We start from the raw sequence: 23,759 nt of genomic DNA on the forward strand, positions 1-23,759 counted from the left end.
CATGATGCACACACTGTCAACATTACATCATGGAGGAGGAATAGACTACTTTAATAACATCACTAGAGTAGCTCATAGATTAATAGTGGTACAAAGCTCATGATCACATAAAGATCACATGGGAGAGAGAGATGAACCACATAGCTACTGGTAGAGCCCTCAGCCTCGGGGGAGAACTACTCCCTCCTCATCATGGGAGACAGCAATGGCGATGAAGATGGCGGTGGTGTCGATGGAGATGGCTTCCGGGGGCACTTCCCCGTCCTGGCGGCGTGCCGGAACAGAGACTTCTATCCCCCGAATCTTGGCTTCGCGATGGCGGCGGCTCTGGAACTTTTCTCGTATCGTGGCTTATCTTTTTAGGGTTTTCGCGACGGAGGCTTTAAGTAGGCGGAAGGGCAGCCTCGGAGGGGTCCTGGGGGACCCACACCATAGGGGGGCGCCCCCCTTGGCCGCACCGCCAGGTGGGGTGGGGCCCCATTGGCTCCCCTCTGGTCCCTCTTCGGTGCTCTGGAAGCTTCTGGGAAAAATAAGATATTGGGCGTTGATTTCGTCGAATTCCGAGAATATTTCCTTTGTAGGATTTCTGAAACCAAAAACAGCAGAAAACAGCAACTGGCCCTTCGACATCTCGTCAATAGGTTAGTGCCGGAAAATGCATAATAATGACATAAAGTGTGTACAAAACAAGTGAGTATCATCATAAAACTAGCATGGAACATCAGAAATTATGAATACGTTGGAGACGTATCAGACACATAGAGAGAGAATGCAGAATCAAGCGTGTGATGTTGGTGTGTGACGATGGAGAATATGATTCTGCAAGTGACTTTGATGAAGATACATTGGCCCTTATTGCTGCACGTGATGGTGCCAATTCTGATTCTGAGATAGAGATGGAGGTAATGGAAGCTGACACTGCTGATCAGTACAAGATCTTAGTTGCACAATGTGTGTTGAGCGTGCAATTGAGCAAATCTGAGCATGATCAACGCCACAATCTGTTTCAAACAAGAGGCGTTGTAAAAGAGCGAGCTATAAGGATCATCATTGATGGAGGGAGCTGTAATAATCTGGCCAGCGTTGACATGGTGGAGAAGCTTTCTCTACCTACGAGACAGCGCACACATCCATATTACATTCAATGGTTTGAGAGCTCTCGGAAGCTCAAGGTAACAAGAACTACACGTGTGCATTTTACTATTGGTACATATTCTGATTTTGTTGATTATGATGTTGTACCTATGCAAGCTTGTTATTTGTTACTTGGTAGACCTTGGCAATTTGATAGAGAATATGTTCATAATGGTAGAACTAATCAGTATTCTCTTATGCATGATGGAAAGAAAATTGGCCTCAAACCTATGACTCCTGAACAAATAGTAAAAGATGATCTTGCTAGAGCTAGATAGAGTAAAAAATGAGGAGAAACATAAGTGTGAAAATCAGATTGTTGCTGCATATTTTGTGCCACATAAGACTAATACTAAATCTGATTCGAACCATGCTACTGAAATTCGTTTGAAAAATCCTTGTTTGCTTGCTAGCAAATCTGATATTGCTGAACTTGATGTGAACACTACTCAATGCTATGCTATGATTTGCAAAGAAGTTCTGTTTTCATTTGGGGATATGCCTGCTTCTTTGCCACCTGCGGTTGCTAACCTTTTGGAGGAATTCATTGATGTGTTCCCACAAGATGTTCCACCTGGATTACCACCTATTCGTGGGATAAAACACCAGATTGACTTGATTCCAGGAGCTTCGCTGCCCAACCGTGCGCCATATCGTACCAATCCTGAAGAGACCAAAGAGATTCAGCGACAAATTCAGGTTCTCCAAGATAAAGGTTACATTCGTGAGTCTCTTAGCACATGTGTTGTTCCTATTATCTTGGTACCTAAGAAAGATGGTTCTTCACGCATGTGTACTGATTGTAGAGCTATTAATAATATTACCATTCAATACCGTCATCCTATACCTCATTTAGATGATATGCTTGATGAATTGAGTGGTTCTATTATGTTCTCTAAAGTTGATTTGCGTAGTGGTTACCACCAGATTCGTATGCAATTAGGAGATGAATGGAAAACATCATTTAAAACTAAGTTCGGTTTATATGAGTGGTTAGTAATTCCTTTTAGTTTAACTAATGCACCTAGTACTTTCATGAGACTGATGAACGAAGTTTTACGTGCATTTATTGGATGTTTTGTGGTGGTATACTTTGATGATATTCTGATTTATAGCAAATCTTTGGAGGATCATTTGGATCATTTACGTGCTGTTTTCAATGCTTTACGTGATGCACGTTTGTATGGTAATCTTGAGAAGTGCACCTTTTGCACCAATCGAGTTGCGTTTCTTGGCTATGTTGTTACTGCGCAGGGAATTGATGTTGATCCAGCCAAGATTGAGGCAATTGAGAGTTGGCCGCAGCCAAAGACGGTCACACAAGTGAGGAGTTTTCTTGGCCTCGCTGGTTTCTATAGGCGCTTTGTGAAAGATTTTGGATCCATTGCTGCGCCGCTGAATGAGCTTACCAAGAAGGATGTGCCCTTTGCGTGGGGCGATGCACAACAAGAAGCCTTCATGATTCTGAAAGATAAGTTAACACATGCTCCATTATTCCAACTTCCTAATTTCAATAAGACTTTTGAGCTTGAATGTGATGCTAGTGGAATTGGTTTGGGAGGTGTGTTATTACAAGAGGGCAAACCTGTTGCATATTTTAGTGAGAAATTGAGTGGGCCTAGTCTGAACTATTCTAATTATGATAAAGAATTATATGCACTGGTTCGGACATTAGAAACTTGGCAACATTATTTATGGCCTAAAGAATTTGTTATACATTCTGATCATGAATCTTTGAAGCATATTCGTAGTCAAACTAAGTTGAATCGTCGCCATGCAAAGTGGGTTTAGTTTATTGAGTCTTTTCCTTATGTTATCAAACACAAAAAGGGTAAAGATAATGTTATTGTTGATGCTTTGTCGCGCCGATATACTATGCTATCTCAACTTAAATTCAAGATTTTTGGATTAGAAACCATAAAGGAACAATACTTGCATGATGCTGATTTTAAAGATGTGTTGCTGGATTGTAGAGATGGTAGAACATGGAATAAATTCGTCCTCAATGATGGAATTGTGTTCCGTGCTAACAAGCTATGCATCCCAGATTGTTCCATTCGTCTTTTTTTTGTTGCAGAAGGCGCATGGAGGAGGATTGATGGGTCACTTTGGTGTGAAGAAGACGGAGGATGTACTTGCTGCACATTTCTTTTGGCCACGTATGCGTCGAGATGTTGAGAGATTTGTGGCACGCTGCACTACATGTCAAAAAGCTAAGTCTCGACTTAATCCACATGGTTTATATATGCCTCTTCCTATTCCTAGTGTACCTTGGGAGGATATTTCTATGTATTTCATTTTGGGTTTTCTTTGTACACAGAAGGGAGGGATAGTATCTTTGTTGTTGTGGATCGGTTTTATAAGATGGTACACTTTATTCCATGTCACAAGACTGATGATGCTACACATGCTGCTGATTTGTTCTTTCGCAAAATTGTTCGTTTAGATGATGTGCCAAATATTATTGTTTCTGATCGTGATACTAAGTTTTTTAGCCACTTTTGGAGATGTTTATGGGCTAAGTTGGGGACTAAATTTCTGTTTAGTACTACATGTCATCCCCAAACTGATGGACAAACTGAAATAATAAATAGAACATTGTCTACTATGTTGACGGCTGTTTTGAAGAAGAACTTAAAATTGTGGGAAGAATGTTTACCTCATATTGAATTTGCTTACAATCGTTCGCTGCATTCTACCACTAAGAAATGCCCTTTTGAGATTGTGTATGGTTTTGTACCACGTGCACCTATTGATTTGTTGCCTTTACCATCTTCGGTGCAAAATAAATTGGATGGTACAGACCGTGCTGAATTGATACTTAAATTGCATGAGACTACTAAAGATAACATAGAACGCATGAATGCTAAATATAAAATTGCTGGGGATAGAGGACAAAAGCATGTTGTGTTTGATATTGGTGATCTTGTTTGGTTGCATTTGCGCAAAGATCGTTTTCCTGAATTGCGCAAGTCTAAACTAATGCCACGCGCTTCTGGTCCTTTTAAGGTGTTAGAGAAAATAAATGATAATGCATATAAACTTGAACTTCCTGCAGAATTGGGTCCGGTTAGTCCTACATTTAACATTGCAGATTTGAAGCCTTACTTTGGTGAAGAAGAGGAGCTTTCGTCGAGGACGACTTCAATTCAAGAAGGGGGGCATGATGAGGACATCCCATCTATTGATACAACTGTTGTACCTACAGCCACTCAAATACAAGGACCAATCACTCGAGCTCGTGCCAAACAACTTAACTATCATGTACTTTCGTTTGTTGGAACTATTCCTCACATACATGAGAATATGATGCTGCCTAAATCAGATTTGTTTGTTACTCTTAGGAATGATGGACCTTGCGTGGATGATGAGGACAAGCATTGGAGCATGATCACACATGGAGGAGATGGCATCAAGCGTTTGCGGATTGAAGAGGACACCACAAGTGGAGATTTCAGAACTTTGAAGCCACCATAAGAAGAGATGAAGACATGGACGAAATATAGAGTTCTCCACCTCATAATTTCGTCCATAGTTTAATATGGTGCTGCGTCACCTTTAGTTTTGGGTCAGGCCCATGTCATTTTCGCAGGAATTAAGTCAGCTACTTTTTAGAGTCCGTATTGAAGGGGGAAAGGCCTTCTAGGGTTTGGTTCGGTCACCATACGTATGGCTGGCCGAAACCCCACCTTTTCCTCCTTTAAATACGCCCATAGCCGTCACGTTTACACTCGGATTTTGATTAGACTAAAAGTTAGCCATTGCTGTAACTCTCGTGTACTTCTTTTGAGGCCAACGCCCAGAACAAGACCGACTATTCGGAATCCCACCTTTTCAATAAAGCTTTCATCTATATCCGCAATATTCTGATTGCATCATTAGTTCTTACTTGTTCTCGATTTCAGGTAGGAATGAAGACCCTCGTGGTCAGGCTGATCGCGTATCCGCAAGATCAGTAACTCTCGGAGATTGTCCTAGCGATTGCATTGACGCACGAGCTTTGCACGTGTAGTCGGATCGTCAAGAACGAACTCCACCAACAAATCGATCCATCTTCACTTCATCGAAAGATCGGATACCTTTGCCCTATCACATTCCAGAACCAACTCAATTCTGCGGCAGCCTATTGGATGCCTAAAGATCCTGATGGGTCCCTTGACAATTGGCTTGATTAAGCAAGGTAAGAGAACGTGCGGCTAGTTTTGGATAAATGGAAGCAGGACCTACCCAACGACTTGTTGAACAACTTGCTTTGTTACATGCCCGCATGCACATCGTGGCCGGTGAACAATCAATGAGAGTTTTCCAGGACAAGTAACATGTTAATGGGTTTAAGGCGTAGCTTTTGGGACAGACCTTGTATAGGCCAGAGGGGCATCATAGTAAGCGTGCTTTCATCTTGTCAGGCAGTATTTCCTGTCTCAAATGTAGAACATAATGTTGCACGTTGAAAAGTGCAAGGCTCTCTCGATCGATCATCGGTATCTCGTTTAGTCCGTTCTCGTGAAATAGTTACAAGAGGTTTTGTGTATACTCCACGTAACTATTGTTGTAAGTACATCGAAATACCAAAAATAAAATGAATCGAAACGAAAGGATGTGCATTGTTGTTACCTGGAGGGACCACCATCCCTTGAGGATGTCGGCGCGCTCACTATCGAACTCCCCGATCCACGCCTAGAGCATGCGCCGCGCCCCACGGGGTCATTGAACGTAGAACTTGTCATAGTTGTAGCGGAGCCCGATACCCATGTCGCATCGTCTAGCGTCCACTTGTCGGCCCCGACGTCGTAGGTTCCGATGGCATGTTAGTCTTTCCGGTCATCGTCGAGGGTGGTCTTGAGTTGGTGCGTCACTCTGGCCCCGGCGCTGGCTCGGCCAGGAGCTGCACCTACACGCCGTCCTCCGTGGAGCTAGTGTAGAGCATCACGATCCTGCCGGCGGGAAGCTGTGTCGCGGAGCTGGTCACACATCGATGATCTCGTACCACAATGGCCAGGAGCTGCACATGGATTTCAGCAGATTGAACAAGATAGAAAAATGACGATAGCGATGTATCTACCATTGAGTTCTGCTCCAGGTGGAAATGGAACGCCGTGTTCTACTTCTTCCACGACATCATCACGTTGGTGCAGTCATAGGTGTGGCCACGCAGAGGAGCGCCAGATCGGTGGACTTCTCGGACACGCCCAACACCACGCCGTGGGTGTCTGCTACCTCCATGACGTGGCCCGCCGCGGCGAGACCTCACCTCTGGGACGCGCGACAGGCACCTGGCCGTCATGATGTTGTGGTCTGTGAACCACGAGCCCGAGAGAGAAAGAGCACGATCGAAAAGATGTTCGAGACAAGGGTCAACGGCTGCTTCTGCTATGCTTGACCCGTGCGTTTACGCACTGGACAGGGATGTGGTGGACATCGAGAAAGAGAACGAGGAAGATAGAGTTGCGATCTGTTGGAGGTTCTCACCGACATGGAGGAAGCTATTTTTTAAGTAGATTTGATTGATAGCATGCTTAAGTCTAACGATGGAAGGGAGAGGTCAGCGGTAGGATTAATGGAAAGATATTAATTGCATGTCAAATCCCTAATTTCTGTTTGTTCCGTGATTTATTTAGAACTTACCTTTTATTTGTGGTGGAACCCGTATGTCATTGGATATAGATTGACGGCCTAGATGCTCTCAATCTCCTTCACCAAACGCGTTATACGATCTACGACCAACTTCAATATAATAGTAAAGACAATGGCACAAGTTAGTGTGACCATAAATCTTCCGCACACATCCGTTCTTCCAAAGCAGTTTCTTTGGAGTGTGTATCTGTTATTATCTACTATTTCCTCGCATTAAGCATTCACTAAGAGCTTTACTTACACATTACAACAGGACATCTAGAACATCTTTGCGGTGGTCTGATTGTTAGATATATCAACCATATGTATTTCTAGACTTTGGTTGGTTAATTATTTCTACTTGGGTAATAGCTAAGACTATGAAAAGACCCCTTTAATTTCTACAACAAAAAATTGTAATAATGATCTGAGCAATGACCAGTTCGTCAAGAGAAGCCCCTCCATTGTTAAGTTTATGTAAATTTGGTTGGATGCATCCTGTGTAGGAAATTATAGATTTACAAACGCTGGTATATATATGTGTTTATTTCTCCTCACATGGCACAGATTAGCGCGCATTCAATCAAATTCTTCTGCACGCACCTTTCCTTCGGAACAATTTCTTCTTCGTGAGTATATGCTACGGAGTGTTATTTATTATCTTCTGCTAATAAGCCTTCGCAAAGAGCTCTACTCAGAGCATGGCTATAGGACATCTTGAACATCTCTGCTGCGGTTTGACTATTAAATACTCCCCCGTTCCTAAATGTAAGCCGCCTAAGAATTAGTCAAAAGTCAACATTTTTTTAATTTTGACCAATTTTATACAAAAAAATATAAACATTTGCACTACTGAATCAACATGAATAGATTCACCATAATATATATTTTCTTAATATGTCCATTCGATATTGTAGATGTAAATATGTTTTTCTAAGTATTTGGTCAAAGTTAGTAAAGCTTGATTTTTGACCATTTCTTAGACGCCTTACATTTTGGGACGGAGAGAGTACCATATGTATTTCTAGACTTTAGGGGTTAATTAGTTAATAGTTGAAACTCCGAAAGAAGACCCTTTAATTTTTAGAGCGAACAATTGTAATAATCATTTGTGCAATTAAATGAAATGGTCATTAAGTGTACCTTCTCCATCGTTAATTTGGAGTATTTTTTTGTTGTAATCACGAGATGCAATAAAACGAAGAAGATCAAACCAAACACATAGACATAATTCTTTTAAGGTGGAAAAACATCTCAATGAGAAAGGTAAAAACACGAGCGCCAACCACTTTAATACATGGAGAGAGCTTATGCAACGCCGCAGATTTAACATATTCGACTTATCCCGTGTGAAAGTTTACAAGATGTAGATATATCAGTGGTGACCTAGGTCGATGACATCGACGATCCAAGCCTCCAGTGACCTGTCTCGCTTCGCTTGTTAGAAGGTAGACTTTATTCAAATTTGATCAAGTTAACAATTTTGATTTTGGCACGTGCATTATGTCCAGGAATCTGTAGCCACCTCCACAGTGTTGGGTATACCTGTCTTGCAGCAGTTGCTGCTGTCCCTACGACAGTTGCTGTTGTCCCCCTGACCTGGTCCTGGTTACGTACGATGGCTGCTGTCTGCTTGGTTCATACTTTGATGAGAGCGTACCAGGTAAGCAGGGGCGTCCTGTACGCGTCGTCGTGGCACCAGCAGGACCACGTCTACGGATACATACCACACAGCAGTATCGCCGGTACTATGACTCAATGAGGCATATGCGTTGTTGGCTGAAACGGGTACATGGAATACCATAGTCGAATGAGAAGTTTCGGCCGAGTTTAGAGGACGGTTATGTCACATGGAAGCTGGCGCGATGGTGACGCAGCATTTTCAGGCTGTTTTTGCTCTATCCATCCTAGTGAATTAAGCAACGACCCATGTTTAAGCAACGACCCATGTTATCTACAATGTGAATTAATCAGTGTGAATTAGTATGGTTGCATATATACTACTACGTACCTTCGTTCTAGGGTCGCAACTTCGTGTAGATATGAATATATCTAGAAACGGTTTAATATATAGGGTCGCATATATGTAAACCTCCGGTACTTATTTTCAAACGGAAGGAATATGATGATCCATCATTATGATGCCAAGCCAACAGGAAAGAAAATCTGGATGATCTTTTTTTTGTTGGTAAAACACAATATCTTCTTGCCGGGAACGTTGCTTGCACACAAGTACACAACTATCTTAAGTTGCCCCGCGCCCAAGGAATCGATCGATCGGAAGCAAGGCAAGCGACGACGCCAACAGAGTGCAGTAGCATGGTCCAAACTGAATTAGTTAAAGCTCGTCTGAACGATACAGTCACCCTTGCTAGCTAGCCGTCTCTACACATTTAGTCAGTCACGCGTAGCTAGGTAGCGTAGCCATTCATGTGCTCTTGCTTGCCTCGCGAATTGCTTCCGGACTTGCATTTCATGGACGCCGGCCGGCTTCAATTCTTCCATCATTTCGGTCGACCCGAGCTCGCTATATATGCGAGAGTGCGTCAGGTTTAAGTCGAGACGTACAGAAATCGCATCGCTTCTGCCTCGATCAGAAGGATATATACGTACATGGGGAGCTGCTCGTCCAAGGAAGGCACGGCGGCGACGCCGAGGGGCGCGGTGGTGCACCCGTACCCGTGGAGCGCGCCGCCGGTCCCCGGCCAGCGCGTCGCCGTGCGGATGCGCGCCAGCGAGTTCCACGCTCTGCGCGGCGACATCGGTGGTGGCCACGGAGACGTCGGCCATGCCATCCTGGACGGCTGCGTAGCCGGCCGATGGGCCTGGTCGCAGGCGGCGATTTGCACAAAAATAACCCAAAAATGAAAGAAAAGCACAGACTGATCCTTCGGCGAAACTATTTCACCAATCTAACCATTTTGTGTGGCGCCCCTCCCATGGGCGCCACACATGCCCATGTGGCGCCCCTCCTGCCGGCGCCACCCTCCCAGCCGACGTGGCGCCCTCGACGCTGAGCTGGTGCGCCCATCCGACGTGGCAGCATGTGTGGCGCCCCTCCCAACGGCGCCACACATGCCAACTTATATCATGTTTTCGGTCGAAAACATCCAGGGGCTCCGGAACGTCTGGGACTTAGCCGTTTTGCGAGGCTCGATGTGTGGCGCCGATGCCACGGGCGCCACACATCCACTTAAGTGTGGCGCCCGACCCTCTCTTTCTCTTCTTTCTCTCCTTTCTTTCTCTGCTCGAACCGCCGCCGCCGGCCGCCTCCCCTTCGCCCCCCCCCCCCCACCCCCCCACCAAATCGACCAAGGAATCGTCAGATCTATCCGGCCAAGTCCTTCCTCCTCCATTCCTCAAGGTATTCCCCTTCGATTCCCTCTGATTCATCCACTAGTGTTGGTGGATTTGGTAGATTTGGGTATGAACCCTAGACATGGAAATTCATGTTGGTGGATTTAGATATGAACCATTGATATGTTAGTGCATTTGGCTCTGAACCTAGCAAGATTTGGATATGTTGGTGGATTTGGATATGAACCCTAGATTTGTGTTACATATGCCTAGTATTCTTGATGGAATAACTCATATTTGTTAGGAATGCCTAGATATGAATGTATGTGTGATGGCTTATTTGGATATATTCTCATGTATGTGTTGCTCATATTTGGTATGAATGGCTCATAATATGTTGTATTTGTGTAAACATGTAGGATGGTGTGGCTCCTGGATGAAGAGTACGAGAGGGATCACCGGGCTGTTCATATGACGGAGAGGACAACGGATCTTCACCCTTTGAAGATTCGTTACCATGGCACAGTGGATATACCGTATGACGAGAGGTACACGGAGTTCATCCAGCCTACCGGTCTTATGCCGTTCATATCCCTTGTAAGCCGTGGGGGGCCGAACATGAACCCCTCGGCAATCACCGCCCTTGTCGACCGGTGGAGGCCAGAGACTCACACCTTCCACTTGAGGGCCGGCGAGATGGCACCTACTCTCCAGGATGTTTCCATGATCCTTGGACTACCGATTCAGGGCGAGCCACTGTGTATGAACACAGCTTCTGATGGGTGGCGCCAGCAGATGGAGGTGCTTATTGGCAGGGCTCCTCCGCTGCCAGAACAACCAAAGAAGAGAGCTCCCGCTGGCACGTCTTTCTCTTGGATCAGGACTAACTTTGGAGAATGCCCGGAAGAGGCCGATGAGGACACTCGGAGGACGTACGCCCGCGTGTACTTATGGTACATGATTTCGAGGACTCTCTTTCCTGACAGTGGGGGGAAGCTGGCCCATTGGTGTTGGCTGAAGGCGCTTACGGTGTTGGATAACCGGTGGAGTTGGGGAACAGCGGCACTTGCCTACCTCTACCGGCAGGTGATGATTTGCTCTATGTACTATTTTCCTATAGTAGTGTGCTAGACAAAGTACTAACCAACACTAGTGGAAAACGGGGCAATAGGCCCGGTCCATTTGGGCCTTTAGACCCGGTTCCTGAACCGGGACCAACTAGGCGGGACTAAAGGGGGTACCCTTTAGTCCCGGTTCAAAGATAAACCGGGCCTAAAGGCCTCAACACGTGGTGCGACCTGGGAGCTCGCGCTGGAAGGGCTTTGGTCCCGGTTCGTGGTACGAACCGGGCCTATGTTCCTCTGCCGCGGCAGAGAATTGCTATTTCTCTGCCGCGGCACAGATTTCGGCTGTACCAGCGTTTCTCTGCCGCGGCAGAGAAACAGTCTGTTTCCCTTGCCGCGGCAGAGTTTCAGCAATGCATATATATATCATTCAAGAAACCACAAAAAATCGTCATGAATATATATAGACATCGTCAACAGTACACGACATAGTCAACACAGTACACGTAATGCATGCATATTTACAATACAACTTTTCCTGAACGAATATCGTCCGACGTCACGATCTTCCGATAGTGCTCTCCACCTGGGGTAAGGACCTCGGTAATAAAGAATCCCGCGATTTCCTCTTGAATTGCTTTTATTTGATCCGCTGTTATGAGAGTGTCCCGCAGGCGTGTCATCTATATTTAAAAAAGGAGATCAATATATGAATGGAACTCAATACAATAGATGGTACTAATTAAGATTAATTGTGAAAATTTGTTATCGTACACGAGTGTGGTGTATTTGGGGATCCCCACCCTTGGGACAGACCATGTCACGCATGAAGGTGCAGACATAGTATCCACATAAGTTATTCCCTTTTTCCTGCCTCATACACTTTACGAAAAAATAGTTCGATCAAACTAATAATCAAGCATCGTATTGAAAGTAAATATCATATATAAAGTTTCACGGACATAGCTATATATATAGTACTACTTACAGGGTAATCTCTAAATGTAAGCTCCGGTTTCCATTCACCCGGAACAGTATTGATGAACCGTTTCCAAGCCCTGCCCGGCAAAAAATAATGAGTAAATGAGTAATTGATTAGTTGATGATATCTTCGAATTAGAGCAGATGAAGATGCCAATACGAAATTGATTGAAACTACCTCTGGAGGATGGCAGCCATGTCCGCCCATTCCGCATATTCTTTACGTTTCGAGTCCATGACGTTTACGACTCCAAGGTGAAGATCAATGATTAGGAGAATAAAATGGAAACTGCACAAGCATAGCTCAATGATTACGAGAATAAAGTGGAAGGTGCACAAGCATAATGTATGTTATATATAACACTCACTTGAAGTTGTAGGGAAAGAATATATCCTCTTTGTCTGCTTGCTTCTCTAAAAACATTACGATGTTGTCCTCTGTGTCCTTGGCGAAGTCTGAAACCGTAACTTCATGAACTGTGTTTGGGTCTATAAACCCCAGCGGTAGGAGCTTGCCTCTTTTGTATTCCAGCTTCTTCATTCTGCATAATTAAATGTATAGCGTACACAAAGAATATAATGAGGATAATTGTTAGTGCAAATGAATGAGCTACAAACTTAATTACACAAATAAATCACTTACAGGCAGTAGCAACTGATGACAGCTTTGTCGAGGGCGTCTTGATTGAATAACTGAAACAGTTCTTCTACGTCAATGTTTATCTCGTCTTCCCCCCGGAAGTAATGCTCATCTCTAAGATACACCGTGAGGTAGCGATCACCTCTTCGACAGGCTTTCAGGTACCAGTCATGCAACCTTCGCATCTGAGTCCCTAGACGCGCGAGCTCGCCAGGTTTGACGAGATCAGATCCGTATCTATACTTGTTTACCACTTGAGCCGTTGGATAGTAATCTTCGTACTCAACTGATGCTCCCTGAGCTCTAGCCGCCCGTTCGATCATCGATGCCGTCTCTGGATCATGATATGGCTCCACGATGAAGTGGGGTGCGGCCTGAATGTCCTGCTGTCCAAGCTGGGCGACTTTTTTTGCTTCTTTCATCGCTTTAGAGGACTGTCCAAGAGAGCGGTCATAATCAGCTCTCAGCTCAGGTCTCTTCATTCTCGTCTCGGCAAAGTGCTTCACTGTCTGCGGTGGAATAAACATCTTCTTCGGCGCAATTGCAAGAAACGCCTTTTGCTCTTCAGTCTGCTCATGTGGCAACAACTCTGGAGTCTGTTCCCTCATTGGAGTTGATGATCTCTTCGGAGCTGTAGGAGGTGCCGCGGACCGCTTCCTCTTTTGCTTAGGTGGAAGCGGCGGAGTCTCCTGACGAGGAGGAGGAGGCGGCGGAGTATTTTCACGCGGAGGAGACTGGTCATGGATAGGGAATCATCATCGCGCGAGAGGAGAATCATCACGCGGAGGAGACTGCACAGTGGCGGAGGAGGCGGAGGTGGCCTGCTTGTTGGCTTCTCACCTGGAAACACAATGTTCTCCTTCCGCCATTGCACGGTGGTTCTACGGGCTTCTCCCAGTTCTTTGATTTCCCCATCTTCACCTGCAGGGTGCTCAAGCACCAACCCCTCATACTCTCTCAACACTTCATCCACCATCACAACAGCAAAGTCGTCTTGGACCGGACGGCAATGGTAAGACCTTGTAGGTAAGAGGATGCCGACCGCCGCCTTGAAGGATAGGTTGAAAACTTTAACATGCAGCTCACAAGGACGGCTCTCAGTGAGATCATCCACGGGGGGGTAGCGAGGAGGCTCGACCACCTGGTCATCATCATCATCATTATCCACCTGCTGAGAGGAAGCCACGCTGCTTTTCCGGTGTGGTTGAGATTGCAGCGGGGCGATGGCATTGAGCAGTGCAGGATCTACAGCCTGCCCCCGAGCCATCTGAGATGTAAGTACTTGGGTTACCATGGTTAATTGGGCTTGCATGGTGCTCATACCCTCCTCTAAGTTAGCCAGGCGGTCTGTTTCCCTTGCCTTCCTCCTCTCATGGCTTTTATCAGGAAATCTCTTCCTTTCCGCAGGAAAGCCATACTTCCACGGAACGGAGCCTCTTTGTGCCTCGTGTTCGTCCGCCGTGTTCTTTGTTCCCAAGGGCGCGTGTCAGCTCATCGTTCTCTCTTTCGGGCTGGAACAACCCCGCCTCCACGTCCCTATGTGCCTTTTCCAGGGCATCAATGGGAACCTTCAGATGAGCTTTCTTATAGATGCACTTCCCTGTTTCTGGATCCAACGTTCCCCCAATCCCGTAGAACCACTCCTTGCACCGTTCGATCCAACCGTGTGTCCCTAATCTGATCCCTTTACTGGTCAGTTCCGCCTCAGCTGCCTCCCACTTAGGACGGTTAGCCCCGTATCCACCTGGACCCAGAATTTGGTGATATAGCTTCAACGCAGCATTTGCCTTATTTATTTCCGACCTTCTCAAAATTCTTCCGACTCCGTGTTGTACTTCACGAATTCGTCCCAGTTGACTTTTTACCTTCTCACTGTCCGGAGTCTTCTTTAACTTGATAAGGCGGCGCAATCTTTTCTTGTGGCTCTTGAATAGTTCGGCCATCTTCTTCTTGCCAAACTCGCGGAGGGCCTGCTCCATCTTGGCCTTCTCAGCGTCACCCCCCTCTTCGGGTACTATGTTGAAATGTGCCATGAGCTTGTTCATAATGCTGTTTTTGGCTACATCATCGATATAAAGACCTTGAGCTTCTTCCTCTGCAGACAGCACTAGTCCCTTCGGCTTGTGCCATTCTCGAACGGTGATCGGGACGTGGTCCCTAACAAGCACTCCGCATTGAGCTATAAATGCCTTTGCACCTTTCTCTGGAGCAATCGGTTTACCATCATTCTCGATGTGGGTGATGTCGTGCCTAACACCGTCATCCAACTTTTTGGCCGGGCCTCGCTTCCTCGACTTTACAGAAGAAGTGCTCGATCCGGAGGGCTAAAAAAGAAATAGTTCATAGTCGCATACAATTTCATTAGTTAATGCATCTAGTCGATCAACAGCGGCTTAATTAATTTATATACCTCGGTGATAACTACAGTTCGGGAGCCATTACGATGATCTTGTTCCTCACCGGCGCCACTAGGATCTTCTTCCTCAATATCCTCCGCTCCCTCACCGGAGTCATTCAAATAAGTTGCGGTGACATCGTCACCGCCATCATCTGGAATAACGTCGTCGTCGCGATCATCCAGAGTACCGTTTGCTATGAGTTCCTCCATGAAATTTTCTTGAATTTCATCTCTCTCCATGCTTTCTACAACGACCTGCAAGCTATACATAGGAACCATCATATGATCAAATTAAGGATAATGCAGAAAACTGAAAATGGAGTTACATATGTGTAGTTCTTAACTAAGGATCGATAATATAGTGCTGAAAGCAGATACTGCAGTTACATGCATACATAGATCGGGTTCATGTTTATTTAACCCTAATACATATCAATCACTACTACAACCACTCAACCGCGCAGACCGGGTCCTAGAGGGCGCCGACCGGGTCCTGAGCCGCGCTGGTGTGCCCCCAAAGCCACGGAACAACAACGGGAGCATAGCTAACATGAGATCCCCGCATAACGCTCCATCCGGTCCTATACATGTTGTCTAACGCGTACATGTAACGGCGAACGTGCTGGTCCTCCGCTTCAATGCGCTGAGCTACCTCCTCCGGCGGGGCCGGCTCCCTCTGAAACGACCGTGGCCCATAAGACCTCCACCAAAGAATATCCGGGTCGACAACGGGACCCGGATTCCGCACCAAGGTCCGCGACCCGGAAGCTAAGACCTCCCAGTGCCACCCCGGCGGAGCCCAGTCCCGGACCTCCCCCATCTGCTCCATCTCCTCGGTGAGAGTCAGACCACGGCCCGCCGGCTGTCGCTGTCGCGGCATCGTAGCTACGGAAACAAATCATATATATATGTACCAACGTTAACATAAATTAAAAAATAAATTCACTACTTAGTCGGCGCCGGCACTACCGTTTGGGGGGCGCCGGCACTACATACTTTATTTTGGGCCGGGGGCGCGGTGGCACTACATACTCACTAACTAACACTAACACTAACTATATAACTAATTTTTCACTAACACTAACTCTAACACTAACTTTTTCACTAACACTAACACTAACTTTTTCACTAACACTAACACTAACAAACTAACTAATTTTCTAACACTATTAACACTAACACTAACAAACTAACACTAACACTAACACTAACAAACTAACTAATTTTCTATCTAACACTAACTAATTAATCTAACATATATAAAAACAAAAATCTAAAAATCTAACACTAATTAAACACTAAAAATCTAAAAATCTAACATATATAAAAACAAAAATCTAAAAATCTAACACTAAACAAAAATCTAATTAATCTAACACTAATTTTCTATCTAACACTAAACTAATTAATCTAACATATATAAAAACAAAAATCTAAAAATCTAACACTAAACACTAAAAATCTAAAAATCTAACATATATAAAAACAAAAATCTAAAAATCTAACACTAAACAAAAATCTAATTAATCTAACACTAATTTTCTATCTAACACTAAACTAATTAATCTAACATATATAAAAACAAAAATCTAAAAATCTTAAAACTTAAAAAAAAAATGGTGGCCGGCCGGCTCACCTTGGCGCCGCGGCGGAGAGGAAAGCGCGGCGCGGCGGCACGGCGGACGGCGGCGGGCAGCAGCGGTCGGGCGGACGGCGGCGACGGCGGGCGGACGGCGGGCGGACGGCGCGCGGCGGGCGGACGGCGCGCGGACAAATGCCGCCGCTGGCGGCGTGGCGGTGGCGCGGCGCGTGTGCGGACGGCGGACGGCGGACAGCGCGGGACGGCGGCGGCGACGGCAACAGCGGTGGCGGCGGCGCGGTGGGCGGCGATGGCGGCGGGGCAGCCTGGCGGCGTCGTTTCCGTCGTCTCCGCGCGATTGATCTCCGCGCGGAGGCGAAGTGTCGTTTTATACCCCCTTTGGACCGGTGCGTTTTACAAACCGGGTCCAAAACCTTTGGACCCGGTTTGTAATACAAACCGGGACTAAAGGCCATTTTTGTTGCGTTTTGTTGCGCGCAAAAAAGGCCTTTAGTCCCGGTTTGTAATACAAACCGGGTCCAAACAATTTTTTAAAAAATTTCATTCCCGCCTTATTTCAAATGAAAAAGCCACCGCACCGCCACCACCGTCACCGCCGTGTAGTGGCCATCGCCGCCACCGCCACCGCCCACCACCGCCACCGCCGTGTATCGCCACCGTCGGCACCGCCGTGTACTGCCCACCACCGCACCGCCACCGCCTGCCACCACCGTCGTCACCGCCGTGTAGTGGCCATCGCCTGCCACCGCCTCCGCCTGCCCACCACCGCCACCGCCACCGCTGGCCACCACCGTCACCGCCATGTACGGGCCACCGCCGTGTACTGCCCACCACCGCCACCGCCACACGTGTCCCTTCCCGTGCGACGTGTCGCCGCCGCTTCCACGTGCCTCGCCCTGCCGCCACCGCCGTGCGGCGTAGATCCCGCTTCCACGTGCCACGCCCGCCGCTTCCCCGCGCCACGTCGCCGCCGCTTCCACGTGCCACGCCCGCCGCTTCCCGCGCCACTGTCGCCAAACTTGCCGCGTCGCTGTGCTATAAAGCGCCGCGTGCGCGCGAACCACACGTCGTCGTCGCCTCCGTTCATTCGTCGCCGGGATGCCGCGCGCCGTCGCGGCTCGTCCGGTTCCGTGGCGTCCAGCGCGGCCGAACGGTAGGTTCTACGCCGAGATGCGTGCCGGTGGCTTCCGGCTCACCCTCGGCACGTACAACACCCCGGAGCTGGCGGCGCGCGCTTACGACGCGGCCGCATGGCGATTTCGGCGGCCACGGTGCGACATGAACTTCCCAGACGTTGAATCGCTAGAGGAGGCGGAGTTCCTCGCGCCGACGCCGTGCCTCGTCGACGACGAGGACCGTCGCCGCCACCGCCAGGTGCAGCGCCGGATCGCAATCGCCGAGCACGACGAGGAGTTGATGCGCCAGTGGAGGGCGCAGTTCCCCAACGACGTCGACAACACCGCCGCGTTCTTCGCTGACCTCCGGGCACAACGCAGGTCCAACAGGCGCCATCGTCGGGCCGTCGCCGTGTTCGAGCTCGATAACCCGAATACAACTTGGGCCGACAACGACCCTCGATGGGACGACATTTGGACCGAGACAACCTCCGACGACGAGTAGATCGACTAGACTAGTTGTTTATCTATTTTATTGTATTTTCAATAAAGTCGTTGTGGCAGACGATGATGATGAGAAAAGTTTCCCGCCAGATTACATGTGGAATTAAAGTACAGAACTCAACTGAAAATTAATTAAGATACATGGCCAGATAGTACTCGTGCCTAGCCCTATAGTACTCGTGCCTAGCTCAACTGAAAATTAATTAAGATACATGGCCAGATTCGACTGTTCGAGTCATTCAGTCATACTCGTGCCTAGCCCTGTAGTACTCGCCACTGTAGTCGTCGTAGTCGCCGTCATCATCGTCGCTGGCATCGGGGTCGCGGTAGTCAAACCTCGGCGGGAGAGCACGCGTGGGCTGGGACTGAGGGTAGCGCAGGCGGGGGCCACGGTGGGCCATGACGCCCTGGAGAGTTCGGTCGCGCCACCACAGCCGACGGCCGGCCTCGTTGAAGTTCGAAGGAGGCGGGCCGCCCTCCTCGTGCCTGGCGAGCGCCCTCTCACGCCGATTGATGAAGAAGCTCTCCCAAGTCGGGCTGTAGTCGGGATGCCACTGGGGATTCCTCCGCTGCTCTGGCGTGAGCTCGAAGTAGTAGTGGTTCGTGATGGCCATCTCGCGCGCCACACCTAGAGGGACAGGAGGGACCGGTACCCCTCCGACGCTCAGCAACCAGCCGGTAGGGACGCGGTAGCCCGGCGGGCAGGGGTAGTTCGACGCGCAGCGCCTCCGCCTCCCGGAGGGTTAGAGATACGATGGAAGCCATGTGACCTGGTGATGAGGTTTGCAGATATGAGTCTAGATGTGATATGTAAATGGAGGCCAAGCCAACATATATATAGTGAAAAAATGGCGGGAGGACGGAGGCGGGAAGCAGTGGAAAGCGCGGGAAGAAAAATAGGCGGGAACGCAGTGGCACCAAAAACTGTCGGTGGGATAAGGACGTGTGGGTAACCTTTAGTCCCGGCTGGTGGGTACAACCGGGACTAAAGATCCTTTTTTGTGTCATCTAACAAAACTGTCGGTGGGATAAGGACGTGTGGGTAACCTTTAGTCCCGGCTGGTGGGTACAACCGGGACTAAAGATGTCGGCAGGATAAGAACGCATGGGTGGACGCACTGCTCGATGAGATAAAGCATGTAGCGCACGACGCCCTGTCGAAGGAACAAGACAAAGTAGAAGAGGTGCCGTGCCTATAAAAGGAGCATCGATACGCCTTGCCAAGCCCCTGAACGACTACATCTCATCTAACAGTGTTGGGGAAAGGGTTGGGAAATCTCCCGTGGCGCATCTCCACTTTTAATATCTTACATACAGTTACATGATTACACAAAAATAAATGGGAAATTGATTGCCATGTTGAGATACTCATTTGTGCCATGAACATTCTTCAATTAACTTGATGATGGAGCATCTTCATCATTTAATTAATCTTCTTCGGCCGTAACCATGGAGCATCTTCATCATTTAACTTGATGCTTGGATCAAACAACACACACAAGGGTGGAAATTCATCAAACTGATTATAATCTTCTGACATGTCTGTCTTGTCCTCCACTCCCACGATGTTTCTTTTTCCAGAAAGAACTATGTGGCGCTTTGGCTCATCGTTTGATGTATTTGTTTCCTTATGTTTCCTTTTTCTTGGTTTGGTAGACATATCCTTCACATAGAAAACCTGGGCCACATCCTTGGCTAGGACGAATGGTTCGTCTCTATACCCAAGATTGTTGAGATCCACGTTGTCATTCCATACAACTTGTCTACCGAACCCCGCCTCCTGTTTTGTTGACCCATTTGCACCTAAACAAAGGGACCTTAAAAGAAGGTCCATACTCAAGTTCCCATATATCCTCTATGTAACCATAATATGTGTCATTTGGGCCTTCATTCATTATTGCATCAAAGCGGACACCACTGTTTTGGTTGGTGCTCTTTTTATCTTGGGCGATCGTGTAAAATGTATTCCCATTTATCTCGTACCCTTGGAAAGTCACTACAGTCGAAGATGGTGTCTGGGCCAGCAAGTACAACTGATCTTCAATATGTTCGTTATTCAGGAGATGTTTTTGCAACCAACCGCCGAAAGTCGACATGTGTTCACGTCTAATCCAATCGTTCGACTGCCCGGGTTAAGGAGCGTAGAAAGTTCTTGTGGTCACCGATATACGGAGCCACCAAGGTGGAACTTTGTAGGACTGTGTAGTGTGCTTGAGTCAAAGAAATCCCGTCCCTACATATCATTGATTTCCTTCCTAGCGTGCCTTTTCCACTTAGTCTCCCTTCATGCCGCGATTCAGGAACACCAATCGGCTTAAGGTCAGGAATAAAGTCAACACAGAATTCAATGACCTCCTCTGTTCCATAGCCCTTGGAGATGCTTCCTTCTGGCCTAGCACGGTTATGAACATATTTCTTCAAGACTCCCATGAACCTCTCGAAGGGGAACATATTGTGTAGAAACACAGGACCGAGAATGGAAATCTCATCGACCAGGTGAACGAGGAGATGTGTCATAATATTGAAGAAGGATGGTGGGAACACCAGCTCAAAACTAACGAGACATTGGACCACATCATTCTGCAACCTCGGTAGAATTTCTGGATTTATTACCTTCTGAGAAATTGCATTGAGGAATGCACATAGCTTCACAATGGGAGGTCGAACATTTTCCGGTAGAAGCCCCCTCAATGCAATCGGAAGCAACTGTGTCATTATCACGTGACAGTCATGAGACTTCAAGTTCTGGAATGTTTTCTTCTCCATATTTATTATTCCCTTTATATTGGAGGAGAAGCCAGACGGGACCTTGATACTGCTAAGACATTCAAAAAATATTTCCTTCTCTGCTTTTGTAAGAGCGTAGCTGGATAAATGACGTCCTTTAACTCTCTCATGCAGCTTTTTGGGGTCTTTCCAACGTTGCTGGTCCTCCCGTGCTTCTGGTGTATCTTTTGTCTTCCCGTACACACCCAGAAAGCCTAGCAGGTTCACGCAAAGATTCTTCGTCACGTGCATCACATCGATTGAAGAGCGGACCTCTAAGACTTCCCAATAGGGTAGATCCCAAAATATAGATTTCTTCTTCCACATGGGCGCGTGTCCGGCATCGTCATTCGGAACAGACCGTCCGCCAGGACCCTTTCCAAATATTACATCTAGATCCTTGACCATACCAAATATATCAACACCATCACGATGGGGAGGCTTCCTCCGGTGATCAGCCTCACCGTTGTAATGCTTGCCTTTCTTTCTTACGGGATGGGTAAGCCTAAGAAATCGACGATGCCCCAGGTACACGACCTTCTGACCTTTTTCCAAATAATCACCTTCGAGCTCATGTAAACAGTGTGTGCATGCATTGTATCCCTTGTTTGACTGTCCTGAAATGTTACCAAGAGCAGGCCAGTCATTGATGGTTACGAAAAGCATCGCTCTTAGGTCAAATTCCTGCTTGTGCTCGTCCCACACACGTACACCTGCTAGGGACCACAGCTGTAGAAGTTCTTCGACTAATGGCTTCAGGTACACATCAATGTCGTTCCCGGGTTGCTTCGGGCCTTGTATGAGCACTGGCATCATAATGAACTTCCGCTTCATGCACAACCAAGGAGGAAGGTTATATATACAAAGAGTCACAGGCCAGGTGCTATGGCTGCAGCTCTGCTCTCCAAAAGGATTCATGCCATCTGTACTGAGACCAAACCGTAAGTTCCTTGCATCCTGTGCAAAGTTTGGGAACTCTCTATCGATTTTTCTCCATTGGGAGCCATCAGCAGGGTGCCTCAACATCACGTCTTTCTTACGGTCTTCTTTGTGCCATCGCAACAACCTAGCATGCTCTTTATTTCTGAACAAGCGTTTCAGCCGTGGTATTATAGGAGCATACCACATAACCTTGGCAGGAACCCTCTTCCTGGGGCGCTCGCCCTCAACATCACCAGGGTCATCTCGTCTGATCTTATACCGCAATGCAGTGCACACCGGACATGCATCCAAATTCTCGTACTCATCGCGGTAGAGGATGCAGTCATTAATGCATGCATGTATCTTTTGCACATCTAATCCTAGAGGGCAGACAATCTTCTTCGCTTCGTACGTACTGGCGGGCAATTCGTTACCCCTTGGAAGCTTCCTCTTAATTATTGTCAGCAACTTTCCAAATCCTGAGTCAGTGACACCGTTCTCTGCCTTCCATTGCAACAATTCCAGTGTGCTGCCTAGCTTTTTATGGCCATCTTCGCAAGTTGGGTATAACAATTTGTTGTGATCTTCTATCATCTTGTCGAAGGCCAACCTTTCCTTTTCAGTTTCACATTCTCTCCTTGCATCAGCAATGGCCCGGCCAAGATCATCATCAGCAGGCTCATCTGGTGCCTCTTGATCTTCTACTTCATTGTCTTCATTGCCTTCTGCAGTATCATCGTATTCAGGGAAATTGGGATAACCGTCATCATCCTCTTCCTCTTCGTCATTGTCTTCCATCATAACCCCTCTTTCTCCGTGCTTGGTCCAACAATAGTAATTGGGCATGAAACCGGATCGCAGAAGGTGGCTGTGAATGAGACTCGAGCGAGCGTAATTTACGGTATTCTTGCAGTCCACACATGGACAATACATGAAGCCACCATGTTTGTTTGCCTCCGCCACGGCCATAAAATTATCCAGGCCTGCAGTGAACTCGTCAAACCGTCGGTCAATGTACATCCATTGCCGATTCATCTGCATGATATAATTAAGCTGATCAAAACCATTACAGAACATCACGATGTATATATACACATGCATTTTATCAATTGCAGATGAAAAGGATAAAGTTGTTAACCTCGATGAAGAAGAAAAAAGCAAGTTAAGTGTGGCTTGATTTGTGTAAACTCAAGTGGCAAATCCTCTTAAGCATTTCATCAAACACCTCTTGTGCATGTGAAGAAGAGAGGAGAGCAATACACCCTCTTGTGAAGATAGTGAAAAAATGGCTAAGTGTGGCTCACACTTGGGCAGGGGCAAGGTTATATAGCCAGAGGGGGCCTTTGGACCCGGTTTGTCATACAAACCGGGACTAAAGGGTTCCCCAGGCTGACACGGCCTGCCGCGCCCTGCGGGTGGACCCTTTGGTCCCGGTTTGTATGACAAACCGGGTCCAAAGGCCGCTACAGGACAGGCGCCAGCGGGTGGGGTCGTCCTGGGCAGAAACGAACCGGGTCCAATGGGGGCATTGGACCCGGTTTGGTTCAGCAGTGGGTCATTTGCTTGGGTCCAAAGGCCTCTTCTCCACTAGTGCAAATGTCTTATGTGCGCAGTTGGACGAAGCTTGTCGCAGGACTGGGAGCAGGACTGGGAGCGGCGGTATTGGTGGATGCATGCTCCTACTTTCCGTATGGAGCTGGGACCACCTATCAGTTGGGCGTCCCAG

This window comes from Lolium perenne, chromosome 7 (genome assembly GCF_019359855.2).
Source record: "Lolium perenne isolate Kyuss_39 chromosome 7, Kyuss_2.0, whole genome shotgun sequence".
Lineage (NCBI taxonomy): Eukaryota > Viridiplantae > Streptophyta > Magnoliopsida > Poales > Poaceae > Lolium > Lolium perenne.